The sequence below is a fragment of the Nyctibius grandis genome, chromosome W (assembly GCF_013368605.1).
Source record: "Nyctibius grandis isolate bNycGra1 chromosome W, bNycGra1.pri, whole genome shotgun sequence".
Taxonomy (NCBI): Eukaryota; Metazoa; Chordata; class Aves; order Nyctibiiformes; family Nyctibiidae; genus Nyctibius; species Nyctibius grandis.
Genome location: NC_090694.1, coordinates 19,511,559 through 19,524,936, shown reverse-complemented (window position 1 = coordinate 19,524,936; position 13,378 = coordinate 19,511,559). Strand labels below are relative to the sequence as shown.

At 47.5% G+C, this 13,378-nt stretch overlaps 1 pseudogene; it reads left to right on the top strand.

The window, feature by feature from the left end:
- Positions 1-2,900: 2,900 nt before the first annotated feature.
- The window catches only part of LOC137675722 (atrial natriuretic peptide receptor 3-like), a 31,492-nt pseudogene continuing 21,014 nt past the window's right edge, over positions 2,901-13,378 (top strand).

Below are 13,378 nucleotides of genomic sequence, written 5' to 3'. Positions count from 1 at the left end.
CTGGGCACTTCAACACCGGAGGCATACCCAGCGGGTATCCGAGTTTTTGGACAGTTGCCTATCCCGACTTTTTCTGCTCTGTTGGCGCCTCCGGAGGAGAAGGAGAAGGAAATGAAGGCGGACAGAGAGGCAAAGGTGGTGGCTGAGCCGGCTATGGCTCCTTTCACAGTGACTTCGCCCTCCGCACCACCAGAGCCCCCCCCCACCCCACATCGCCCTCCGCGCCGCCAGAACCCCCCCCACCGCCCAGGGAACAGCAGCAGAACATTGATCCTTCTACCGTCCCGTTACCCGAATCTGAGACTGAGCCACCCTTAATAGACCTTTCTGAAGAGATGGAAGCGGGACATAATTGCTGCAGAGCCCGAGAGTCAGGAAAGTCAGGTGGCAGCGTGGAGGAGTTATTCACGCTGCAGCCAGTCCAGGTTACTGTGTCTGGCCCGGACGCGGCCAGGTTCTGGAGAAAATTAAGAGAGCACGCACTTGCAGATGGAGATTTCGGGGCCGCGGCTGCTATGGGTGGCGGGGTATTGGCTTGCCTGGTATATCGAGGGGACGGAAGCGGCCCACCCAAATGGGAGCCATTCAATTGGGGAGTGATTTGCCTTAGACAAACAAATACAAAACGGGGCTGTTAAAGAAGCATTTTTACTACAGTTAGAGAAGGACAACACAAACGAGGATTGCAGGAAATTTATTGCAGGGATGGCAAATCGTAACCCCACCTTAACCTAGCTAATGGATGCTTGCAGGAAAGTAGGAACCACCACGTTTCAGATGGAGCAGTTAAGGTAGTTCATCATTGTTATACATGTCAGCAAGAAGATCACTTTAAGAAAAACTACCCTAAGAAGCCGAAGCTGAGTGGGGGAGGTAACTCTGTTTTGATGTGTCATCGCTGTGGGAAGCTGGGGCATTTTGTGAAGCAATGCAGGTCTAAGTATAATGCTCAAGGTCAGCTGATAACAACCAGCTGCAGAGTGCAGGGAAACTGGAGAAAGAACGCGGGGGGGGGGAACCGTGTGCTGACACAAATGAATCTTCCCAACCAGTTCCAGGCCTAAACAGTCAACTCGCAGCCCGAACCGCAAGGAGCACCGGACTGGATGTTACCACAGCAACCGCAATCACAATAGAGAATAGCAGAGTGCATAAGGTACCAATGAATGCCGTGGGACCCATTGGAAACGGGTTAAGTGAACTATTACTCGGACGTTCTGGTGTAACCTTGCAAGGTCTATTTGTTTTACCAGGAGTTATTGATGCAGACTATATGGGTCAAATTTATGTGATGGTATGGACCCCTACCCCCCCCGTGTCAATTTCCGAAGGTAGCCGGATCGCGCAGTTGATTCCTTTCCGAGCGCAAGTCACTTGTAAACGGGATAAGATCAGAGGGGAGGGGGGTTTCGGTTCGACGGGAACGCCGCAGATCTTTTGGGCTCAGAGCATACAGAATACCCGCCCAACTTTAACTTGCATAATCACCTTCGCCAAAGGAACCCCCTTGACAATACAGGTGATGGGGATGATTGATACGTCCTGTCAGCCTGACCTCGGTGCCAGGCAAGGTGATGGAACAGATCATCCTGAGTGCCATTACACGGCACATGCAGGACAATCAGGGCATCGGGGCCAGCCAACATGGATTCATGAAAGGCAGGTCCTGCTTGACCAACCAGGTCTCCTTCTATGACCAAGTGACCTGCTTAGTAGATGAGGGCAGGGCTGTGGATGTAGTCTATCTAGACTTCAGTAAGACATTCGACACTGTCTCCCACAGCATCCTCCTAGACAAACTGGCTGCCCGGGGCTTGGATGGGTGGACTCTTCAATGGGTTAAAAACTGGCTGGATGGCCGAGCCCAGAGAGTGGTGGTGAATGGGGCAAAGTCCAACTGGCGGCCGGTCACTAGCGGTGTTCCCCAGGGCTCAGTTCTGGGGCTGGTACTGTTCAATATCTTTATAGATGATCTAGACATAGGGATTGAGTGCACCCTCAGCAAATTTGCAGATGACACCAAGCTGGGTGGGAGTGTCGATCTGCTGGAGGGTAGGAAGGCCCTACAGAGGGATCTGGACAGGTTAGATAGATGGGCCGAGACCAACGGCATGAGGTTCAACAAGAACAAGTGCCGGGTCTTACACTTCGGCCACAACAACCCCATGCAGTGCTACAGGCTGGGGGAAGAGTGGTTAGAAAGCGCCCCGGCGGAAAGAGACCTGGGGGTGCTGATCGACAGCCAGCTAAACATGAGCCAGCAGTGTGCCCAGGTGGCCAAGAAGGCCAATGGCATCCTGGCCTCTATTAGGAATAGTGTAGTCAGCCGGTCTAGGGAAGTGATTGTCCCTCTGTACTCGGCACTGGTGAGGCCGCACCTTGAATACTGTGTCCATTTCTGGGCCCCGCACTTCAAGAGAGATGTTGAGGTGTTGGAGCGAGTCCAGAGGAGGGCGACCAAGCTGGTGAAGGGTCTGGAGGGTCTGACCTACGAGGAACGGCTGAGGGAGCTGGGGTTGTTTAGCCTGGAGAAGAGGAGGCTCAGAGGTGACCTTATTGCAGTCTACAACTACCTGAAGGGAGGTTGTAGTGAAGTGGGAGTCGGCCTCTTCTCCCGGGCAACTAGCGATGGGACAAGAGGACACAGCCTCAAGCTTTGCCAGGGGAGGTTCAGGTTGGACATTAGGAAGAATTTCTTTTCAGAAAGGGTTATTAGACATTGGAATGGGCTGCCCAGGGAGGTAGTGGAGTCACCATCTCTGGATGTGTTTAAGACAAGACTGGACATGGCACTTAGTGCTATAGTCTAGTTGACAGGGTGTGTCAGGGCAACGGTTGGACTCGATGATCCCTGAGGTCTCTTCCAACCTGGTTGATTCTGTGATTCTGCGATTCTGTGGATGCGGCCGGCCATCGAGTATGCGGTGCGGAGCCTGAGGGAGAGCGGCGCTGGCCTGCCGCCCGGCTACGCCTTCCAGCTCACCTACAAGGACTCGGTGTGCGGCAACCACGCCCTCTTCAGCCTGGTGGACATGGTGGCCCTGCAGCGCCGCCGCCCCGACCTGCTGCTGGGGCCCGTCTGCGAGTACGCGGCAGCGCCGGTGGTGCGGCTGACAACGGCGCACTGGGACGCCCCTATGCTGTCGGCGGGGGCGCTGGCCGCCGGCTTCGTCACCAATGGTGGCGAGTACTCGCACCTCATCCGCGTCGTCCCCGCCTACGCCAAGATGGGCGAGATACTGCTGGCCCTCTTCCGCCACCACCAGTGGAGCCGGGCCATGCTGCTCTACAGCGACAGCAACCCCGATCGCAGCTGCTACTTAGCCATGGAGGGCGTCCATGTAGACTTCCAGGAGAAGGCCTTCCACATAGCCGTGCACAGCTTCGATGAGAGCAGCCACCACCTCGACAACGTCGTCCCTCCAGGCCGGCGGGAGGGGTGAGTGGCAGTGGGGTGCAGGGAGGGAGGCTCACCTTCAGGGACTGCACTAGGAGTGATACCAGACAATTTAGTAAAAGTAGGCCTCAGAGTAGGCCCTAAAAGGCCTACTCTGTGTAACCTTTAGACACAATCAATTTTCTTTTCAGCGATTTTTACTTTCAGCTGAATAACTGCACTTTCTGAAGCTAACTGCATGTTTTGCAGACAGTGTCTGCTTCTAGGACTGATAACACTTAAAGTTATGGTTATCACTGACTCTTGCTTGTGCTTATTCTTAGAGAATCCAAGGTCTCTGTTAAATTCCTCGCTAATTACGAAGAAGGGCCAAAGATAAACAAGACCGCAAACATCTTTGTAGTGTCTTAAATGACTTGATTCACAACTCTGGCACCAGGAGAAGAGATAAATCTTGTAAGAACCAGAACAGTATCTTTTCCTTGAAGCTACCTGCATGTGTCAACAGGAAGGCATCAACCACACTTGCGCAGAAGTGAGGTCATACAGCGGACAACATAACTATGGGGGAATTATGACCACCAGAGACCACCCAAGACCCCTTCCCCAATTTAGTACGCATGCGCAAAGACATTACATAATGTATTAGCATATGCATAAGGTTTCTTGGAATAGGTGGGCTTTTCTCGGGAATTGTATGAATATTCGTTTTTCTATAATGTATATAATGAGTGTGCTTTTGTGCCTCGGTGTGCATGCTAGGAGGAGGGATCCCCCATGCACCCAGTGCTGCAATAAACCAATGTTGGCTTTCTAAACTATCATTTGGTTTAGAGAGTTTTCTTGGTTGCTATTTTCCGGTAACAGGAGGGTTTTGCGGCATAGTGAGAAATCAGCTTTCTGCTGGTAGTCTGGGTTACCCGAAACCACCCTCATCCATGGAGCAGCGAATCTGTTGCTTAGTCTCAGAGATTTCTGAAGTGAGTCTGTGTAAGTTCAAAGGCTGAGCAAAGATGTTTTCTTCTCACCCTGCTGTGTCTTGCCCCATTGAGTACTTCATAAATAAAAAATGCATTTAGGGGAAGCAGTTGTTTTGGGGGATGTGTGGATGCTAAACCCGTGAGTGCGTGCATTAATATTGCCACCAACTGTTAGCAAAACACCGTGGAGATAAATGGCTTGTAAAACATCTTGGAAAGACACCCCTGGGCTGGATGAACTGGCTTTGCATCATGAAGTAATAAAACCCTCAAAGTGCTTTGGGACATGAAAATTTGTAGTTTAGATGTATTTTAAAGTGAGATCTTGCTGAGCGATGCGTGGATATGCGGACTCATCAAAAAGGCATTTTCTGTTAGAGGCTTTTACCAGCCATAGGCTTCCTCAGTAAGTTATTGCAAAAAGAGAAAAGGTATATTCCAGCTGTGGACTGCAAAATCAAGTTTAAAAAGTCCTTAGCGGTTTTTCAAAAGAGGCGTAGATGTACAAAGTGATTTGTACAATTTTTACATCCCCAGTTGCAGAATGCATCAAAATTGGACTGATAAAGATCATACCATGCGTGACTGGCAAAACTGGTGTTACAGTGCTGTAGGCTGTGGTCGGAGCAGCCTTGCACTGCTGATGTTACACTGCTGTGAAATCTTTAATGTGCATAGGACCGTGTATGAGATAACTGAGGTCTAATAGCATATTGCTCTTTAATTCTCTCTTCACTGAAGCAGGTGCTTTTAAATATAGCTTTCCTAGTAAGTACCATTCAGGGAAATATACTGAATGGAGAGAAAGAAATGTGTAAATGATAGAGGAAACTGCTACATATGGAAAGATGCCTTTTTTTTTTTTTTAATCAGTCTAACTTTTGTGTGTGTGTTTGGCTTTCCTGATGCTAAGAGCACAACAGCATGCTTGCAGCAGGAAAAGACGAGTGTTCACCCTTAGACAAAGGGAGCTGTGGCTATGCTGTGGGAACATGACTGATGGCTAAAGGCAACCCTGCTCTTCAGACCACGCTGACAGTCAGGGAAGAGAGGCTTGCTTTCAGTCCAGGCTTAAATGCTTTGCTGAGCTGGGACCTTTGGTCTTGAATCGTTCTGTAACTTACAAATGACTGAACAAAAGCAATTGTCTGTCTTACTTCTTTCCCCCAATGTGCCCTGTGGAGTCCCCTCCTCCCATCTCACCTCTTCATTTGTTCTCTGGCTCATGCCGCTACTGCGAAATGCAGCAAGTGAGGCCCTTCTGCCTCCACTTGTGCATTTCTGACTTTAAAGACTGACTGCAGGGCTCACCTTGCACGTTCCTCTGGACTTGAGGGGTGGTCCTGCTGCTCACGACATCTTTCAGACTGTCACAATATTTTAAAAGTCATATATCATGTGAAGGATGCACCATGTGCCTTAGCTGACCAGATGAGGTCTTAATTTTTTCTGGGGACTCCTTGGAGGTCCCCCCACAGGGAAGCAGGGCTAGTGGGTAACATGGCACTGCCCAAAGCACTTTCTAGAAACATTTTTGGTTGGTTGGTTTGTTTTCTCACCAGTTTTTAAGGGCTCCTGTATTGCACCTACCGTGACACCATCCTGTGCTCTGATCCTGCACCCTCTCTGTTTCTGGAGATCGCTGCTGGTGGTGGACCCACCTGAGTGGTGGGGCTTCCTTGAGCTGCTCTGAGTAGGAGTGGGCTTTCAAGCAGATACAGGATACATGCTCAAAACTCTCCCAGGGCTGAGAAAGAAGCTGGCCCCGTGGGTTAGGTTGCCGCTGGGGGTTTGCACAGCTCTTGGGGGTCCAAGAGGCAGGGGCGCACTCAGCTACACACCCATGTTTGCCAGTGGGTGCCTGTCCAGACCTTGGAGCCACTTCAAAAGACTCACATCTTGGAGTCACAACAAAATTCTGATGAAAAAATACAATGATAAAAGTTAACCACTTTAATGAATTTCATTAGTAGTTCAAGCTCACTTGTAGGCTCGGTTAGCCATGCTGCAGACTTGATGCTGTAGGCTCAGGTTAGCCATGCTGCAGACTTGATGCTGTAGGCTCAGGTTAGCCGCGATGGTCACAAACCCAGGACTGTGCTTAAACACATTCTGCATAAGCACATAGTCCAAGGGATGTGCGTAGCAAAGGGAACGCTTACTCCTTTAACTGGAATTAAACTCTAAGTATTTGCAGGATGAGTCAATAATCCTAGTCAATAAATTTGGAATATTAGTATTAGAATTACTGTGGTCTGTGTGTATTATACTGGAGGCAGAACATTTTGTATGTGTGTGCACGTACACATTTGTGTGTACACAATAGTAAGGTACAGATGCAGATTAAATACACATAATTTACATTTTTTGGAAGACTGAGACTTGCCTATAGCTTATTTTCCTCAAAATCTTCAAATATGTAATCTTTGCTCTCCAGCTGGGTTAAAAACCACATCCAAATAGTTAATATTACTTCACTTACATTCCTTCAGAGGCTCACAAAAAATGACTTAACGTATTTTAAAGTAGGGTTTCTCCTGCCCCCACTCTTTTTTTATTCCTTTTGCTCAAATCTTTTACTTGTGTTGTGGGAATCTCTTTGATTCCATCTACAGATTATGATTTTATGATTGATGTGGATTATAAAGGTGAAGTCAAGGGAGAATTGGGAGGGCAGCAAGGAAACATTTCAAAAGGAAATCTCTCACCTATACTGAAATTAGGAACAGTGAGACAAATTTGTTCCTGATGTGCATCTGGAAAAGATTTGATCCAAAATTTATTGTAAGAAATTTTTTTCTTCTTTTCCTTCATGCTAACATACCTCACAATAGTCATGAAATATGTCTTGCTCTGTTGCTCTGGAAATTGTTATATTACTCTGCTATAATCAGTAGGACAGAGCTATGCATGGTATAACTCTCCTGAAGTGTGGGGATGTGCCAAATGTGACTCACCCCGGCAGCGCATCTGGTACTTGATGCCTGTGATGGTATCCAACCAGAAAAGTGATGGGAGAAGATTCATTGTATGCAAAAAGATTTGGCCTATTTGGCCTTTTCATTTCTTACAATAGCAAACACTTCTACCCAGAAAAGCTGAATGTGGTTTTGATTCAGTTTTATTGTTGGGGTGAAAATATTTGCATACATTATTGTAGCTTTTGAGCCCTGCCATGTGTGACAGTGTTCTTGGAAACATGCGTGCAGTTGGTTTCGAATCATCGTCCCAACAAGATCTCTTAGGACTTTGGTGTAGGATATAGCCACAAAGCATGCACTGGTACAATACTTTGCTGCTCTCTGATGTCAGTAGCTTCATACCCATAGCCTTGTGAACCTATATAAAAGTTTATGGTATAATGTGCTCAGCATGAGAGGTGTCTCCCCATTGATGAAGACCTCATCTGAGTTCCTGCTTTCCCTTTGCAGAGGGAAGGGGTAGCAAGGGGAGTAGTTTCCCCTGCCCAATAGGTTGGGGAATCGACCTCTCAACAACAGTTGTTGCAGTGTGGATCACAATGCCTGCATGGAGCACACCTGCGGGCTTGTAGGTCCCGTAGCAGCAGAGCCCCTGCTTAGCTTTTGGTCCATGATAAATGAGGCTCTGTGACATTTAATCTTGTAACCACCTTTAATCTTCACACTCAGAAAGTGGTGCTTGCTCTTCCCATTTCTGAACATTAAGCGTCACATCAAAGGTCATTGCCTAGGTTTATTGTATAGCCTCTGGAGAGAAAGTCATGTCCTGGAGAGATTCATACCACTGTCCCTAGACAGCTGTCTTGGGATGGAGTGAATCAGCTGCAGAGATGCTGCTCTCCGTTGACTGTAGAGAGGCAACAAGTTCTAGACCAAATACCTAAATTTTGGATAGCTAAGGTGTAGGTGAGATGAATCTACACCAAACTGTTCAATGGAATGGAAATTAAAATGGTAATGTCATTGTATCACCTTAATTCTTTATCTTCAGATTGTCCTACGTCCACTTAGAAGTAACAACAGTGGCTTATGGTTGCAATCGACTCTAGAAATATATGCAGGTGAAGAAATTTGAAGCCATAACTTAGCACATGTTGCAGGAGTAAAAAAGTTAGATCACACGCAGACTCTTTTTAATTATTTTCAGAGGAGACAAGAGTAGGAAGCCTCTCTGTGTTTGGTACCTGCCTTCTGTCAGCTGTTTGGGAAATCAGCTTTGTTTGCCATATGTGTTCATAGAATCATAGAATGGTTTGGGTTGGAAGGGACCTTAAAGATCATCTAGTTCCAACCCCCCTGCCATGGGCAGGGACACCTCCCACTAGAGCAGGTTGCTTAAGGCCCCATCCAACCTGTCCTTGAACACTGCCAGGGAGGGGGCATCTACGACTTCTCTGGGCAACCTGTTCCAGTGTCTCACCACCCTCACAGTAAAGAATTTCTTCCTAATATCTAATCTAAATCTACCCTCTTTCAGTTTAAAACCGTGACCCCTCATCCTATCACTACATGCCCTTGTAAAAAGTCCCTCTCCAGCTTTCCTGTAGGCCCCCTTCAGGTACTGGAAGGCTGCTAGAAGGTCTTCCCAGAGCCTTTTCTTCTCCAGGCTGAACAGCCCCAACTCTCTCAGCCTCTCTTCATAGGAGAGGTGCTCCAGCCCTCTGATCATCTTCATGGCCCTCCTCTGTACTTGCTCCAACAGCTCCATGTCCTTCTTATGTTGGGGGCCTCAGGGCTGGACGCAGTACTCCAGGTGGGGTCTCACAAGAGCAGAGTAGAGGGGCAGAATCACCTCCATCGACCTGCTGGCCACACTGCTTTTGATGCAGCCCAGGATACAGTTGGCTTTCTGGGCTGCAAGTGCACATTGCCAGCTCATGTTGATCTTCTCATCAACTATTACCCCCAAGTCCTTCTCCTCAGGGCTGCTCTCAATCCATTCTCTGCCCAGCCTGTAATTGTGCTTGGGATTGCCCCGACCCACATGCAGGACCTTGCACTTGGCCTTGTTGAACTTCATGCAGTTCACACGGGCCCACCTCTCAAGCCTGTCAAGGTCCCTCTGGATGGCATCCCTTCCCTCCAGCGTGTCGACCGCACCACACAGCTTGGTGTCATCGGCAAACTTGCTGAGGGCGCACTCAATCCCACTGTCCATGTCACCGACAAAGATGTTAAACAGCGCTGGTCCCAATACCGACCCCTGAGGAAAGCCACTCGTCACTGTTCTGCACTTGGACATCGAGCTGTTGACCGCAACTCTTTGAGTGCAACCATCCAGCCAATTCCTTATCCACCGAGTGGTCCATCCGTCAAGTCCATGTCTCTCCAGTGTTGTCAGGTCTGTTGCAACACTGGGAGGACAGCTCAGGTCACTGTCTCTGGCAGCATTCATGCTTAACAGGCTGTTCCCTGAAGTTCTTGAACTGCTTTTCTGTGTTTTCCATTTTCTTCCACCAGTTGTAATCATGTGTGCCAGCAGTGACACAATCAAGAACATCATGTTGGCTGCTCATCGGCAAGGAATGACCAATGGGGATTATGCTTTCTTCAATATTGAACTCTTCAACAGCTCATCATATGGTAATGTTTTTCCTGCCCAAGTATGGTGTAAAGTCTTCTGTAAGCCTGGTAATATTTTTAGATTGGTTAGCCTCAAAATACACCGCTGTCTCTCCCTGTCGTTGCAGTTACCTTCCACTTGGGCTATGGTATTGCAGGAAAGGACCCCATGGCTATAGTTGCCACTGGGTGGATCATAAGATGCCAGATATGCTATAGGCGTTCTTTATTTAGTTACTTGTAGGGGAAGCAACACCAGATGGAGATGTTGGTTACAGCAGCTAGGTGTGGGTATACCACACTGCAGTGTGTGCGCTCAGCTCTAGGTTGCTTGCACCACATCCAGCCTTGTCAAATCTCAGGGCAGGGGTATTCCTAGCTCCCCAGTGGGCTGTGATCCATGCAGCCGGCTGGGAGGAGTCACTAGCGAGGGCTGGGGCCATGGGCAGCTGCAGGGTCTGGGTCTCCAGAAGTCATCTCTGGAGAGATGGGGAATCCACACATCTCATTTGTTTCAGCTTTTGATCACAAACTACATCTGCAAAAAATATTCAGCAGTTTTTTGTTGAAGGGAAAGCACTGGGTGGGACATGGACAGTCCAAATGTACTAGAGTAGGGTGGATAAAAGTGGCTGATTTCACCCCTAAGTAAAAAGGATTATATTTGTCAAATTAAAATGTGACTTTAAAAATGTAAATGAAATACATTTCCGTTTTGAAATGTACCTACATTCAGTTACATTCGATATTATGGCAGTGCATGACAGGGACTACACCTGCTCTCAGCTGTTACAGCGCTCTCAGTTAAATTCAAGGTAATACTGTAGCAACGTGTTTGCTGAGTTTTAAACAATCTTGGATGGCTGAAGCTGAGGGTATTTCCTGCCTGAGAACTAGGTTTTGTTGAAGTGTCAATGTGGCTTTTGAAAGGAGCAGCCTCTTTTGCAGGTGCAGAGAAAATAATTTCCCCCCTGTAGGCTGAGAAGAAACTGGACTCCACACAATCCAATGTGAATCAAAGTGAAGACGCTTTATTAAGCATAGGCTTTCCCTTTTATACATTTGTACTTTCCCTGGCTGCAAGCATGTGCATTGCTATTGGTTAATATTACTGTCCACGCTTCAAGCACACTCTTCTTTGATGTGTTGATTGGTTACTGCTCTGCCACTGGTCCTTTTTTGATTGGCTCCATCAGTTCCTGTTTCTTCTCCTCCGTGTTCGGCTCCCCTCGGCTACTCTCTCAATTCTTGTTTGCTCAACTGCTGTTTTTCCTCATTTCTTCTCTCCAAGGTCAGCTTATTGACACTAACTACATGACTCTTGTCACGCAGCTAGGCCCTCACTCCATACTCTCATACATCTGCCTCATTACATGACCATTCTCCTCCAGAAACCCCTCTACAGTAGGCTGCCTTAACTAATCCACTACAATAACAAATTCATTTCAAATTGAAAACCAAGTGGCAGTTGAGAAAGAAGGAAAACTTGTTTTTTTTTCTTTCAAGCCTCAAAAAGCTGACAAACAGGAACAACTGAATTCACAAAAGGATGGTGCATTTTGTTTAATAAATCAGTTAATTGTAAGTTAAATTCTTTTGCATAAACTTTTCGTTATTCATCTACCACCTCTGAGTTTATTTTACAATAAACAGTGCTGTTTGTTGAAAAGCTCTATAATGAACATATGTAGCTGTTTAAATGCAGAGATACGGATAAGTACAGGAGTACAGATAATACTACATGTATCTTCTAGGTTAGCTAAAGAAGTGCCAAGTTTGGCAGGTAATAAAGTAATCAAATAACTAAAAGATAAAGTTGCAGAACAAGATCAAAAACAGTGGTCCAAATCAAGGTTTTCTTCTTGTTGAGTTAAATTTGGAGTGACTTTATCCCTTGTGGCATAAGCAAAACCATTTGGCATTGCAGTCCTAATCAGGACCAGGGTAAAAAGCTGAAGGTCTACCCGTATCAACAGTCTCAAACCCCTGAAGTTTCAGCCCTTCTGTAGACTGTGGGAACTTTGCAGGCTTGACTTTACTAGAAACCACTGATCAAATAACCCCTCTGGCTGCCGATGGTGCCTTCTTACCGCTGCACTACTGCTGCATTTAATCTCACAGAGTAGAAATGCATCAGAAGTGATTCCTCTAGCTGTAGGTACAAGTCTGCGTGTGAGCTGGGCTCTCTTTGGAGTCACAGGAGACAAGTAGGCACCCCTGAACAGTGGTTCACCTCATCCTTAGGTGTCCGAAATGGCTCAGATGAATCATTCCCTACAATTGATGTTTTCCTTGCCTTGGCTGATGTGAGCACAGGGTGACTACCTGGGAAGTGCTGAAGCTGGCTGGGACAGATGGTACCCAAAGTCTTCCTTGAGCAGGGGATGCTGCGTTTTGTAATGGTTTTGCGTTTCAGGATGGTATTGGCTAGGAGGTTGCAGGAGGCGGTGTTGCAATCCCCAGGCTCAGCACCCTACCCCAGGAGGGACCCCAGCATCGCAACTGACATTGGGTGAGTGTCCCCAGTGATGCAGCCCACAGTAAACAGCACTTTGTTCAGCCATGTACAGGGCATAGCTGCACTGTCCTGGCATGGGACCTCCATGCAGCACGGTAATGGGGGCCATACCCGTTTGCCCTGTGGTCGCATGGGGTGGGTCTCAGCATCACAGATAGTCCAGTCTTGTAGTTTTTCCAAGGGATTAATGACAACTGTCTCCTGATGTAGTGTTGTTAGAATGTGGCATTTCCTGACATTTCTAAGTAATAATTCTTTTAAACCAATTTTTCTGTTTCTTTGTGGATGTGTGTCATGGTTTAAAGCTGGGCCAGCTACTAAACCTGTGGCAAACGCTCTCTGTTAACCCTCTCCCCACCCGAAGGGAAAGGGAAAGGGAAAGGGAAAAGGGAGAGAGACTTACGGGTTGGAAAGTTAAAACAGTTTTAATAAACTGTAATAATGAAAAAGAATATAATAATAATAATAGAAATAATCAAATATATACAAATATATACAAATATATATACAAAACCAAGATCGAGCTCCCCTGAAGTCAGCCACATCACCACCGGCACTGCAGGGCAGGCTCCGGGAAGGCCCAGGCTGGGCCTAGCGACGGTCGAGAGCTGGATTCAGGAATGCACGGATCGGGATCGGGGGCAGCAGGAAAACAGACAGAGTCCTCCTTGGACACTGGCCATAGCAGAAAGAGAGCGAGACCCTCGTGATCCCCCTGCTTTATACTGAGAATGACGTGTATGGGATGGAATACCTTCGCTGGTCAATTTTGGGTCACCTGCCCTGTCCGCTCCTCCCTGCAGGTGCGACCCCCCCCCTTTGGCTCTTCACTTGTAAGCAGTGAGGAATTTAGCAGTGACCTAGGTTTCTCTAAGTACAGCAAGAGCCTTTCTGCATAACATCCCTACCGGTGCCTCAATGATAACTACAAACTTTGAGC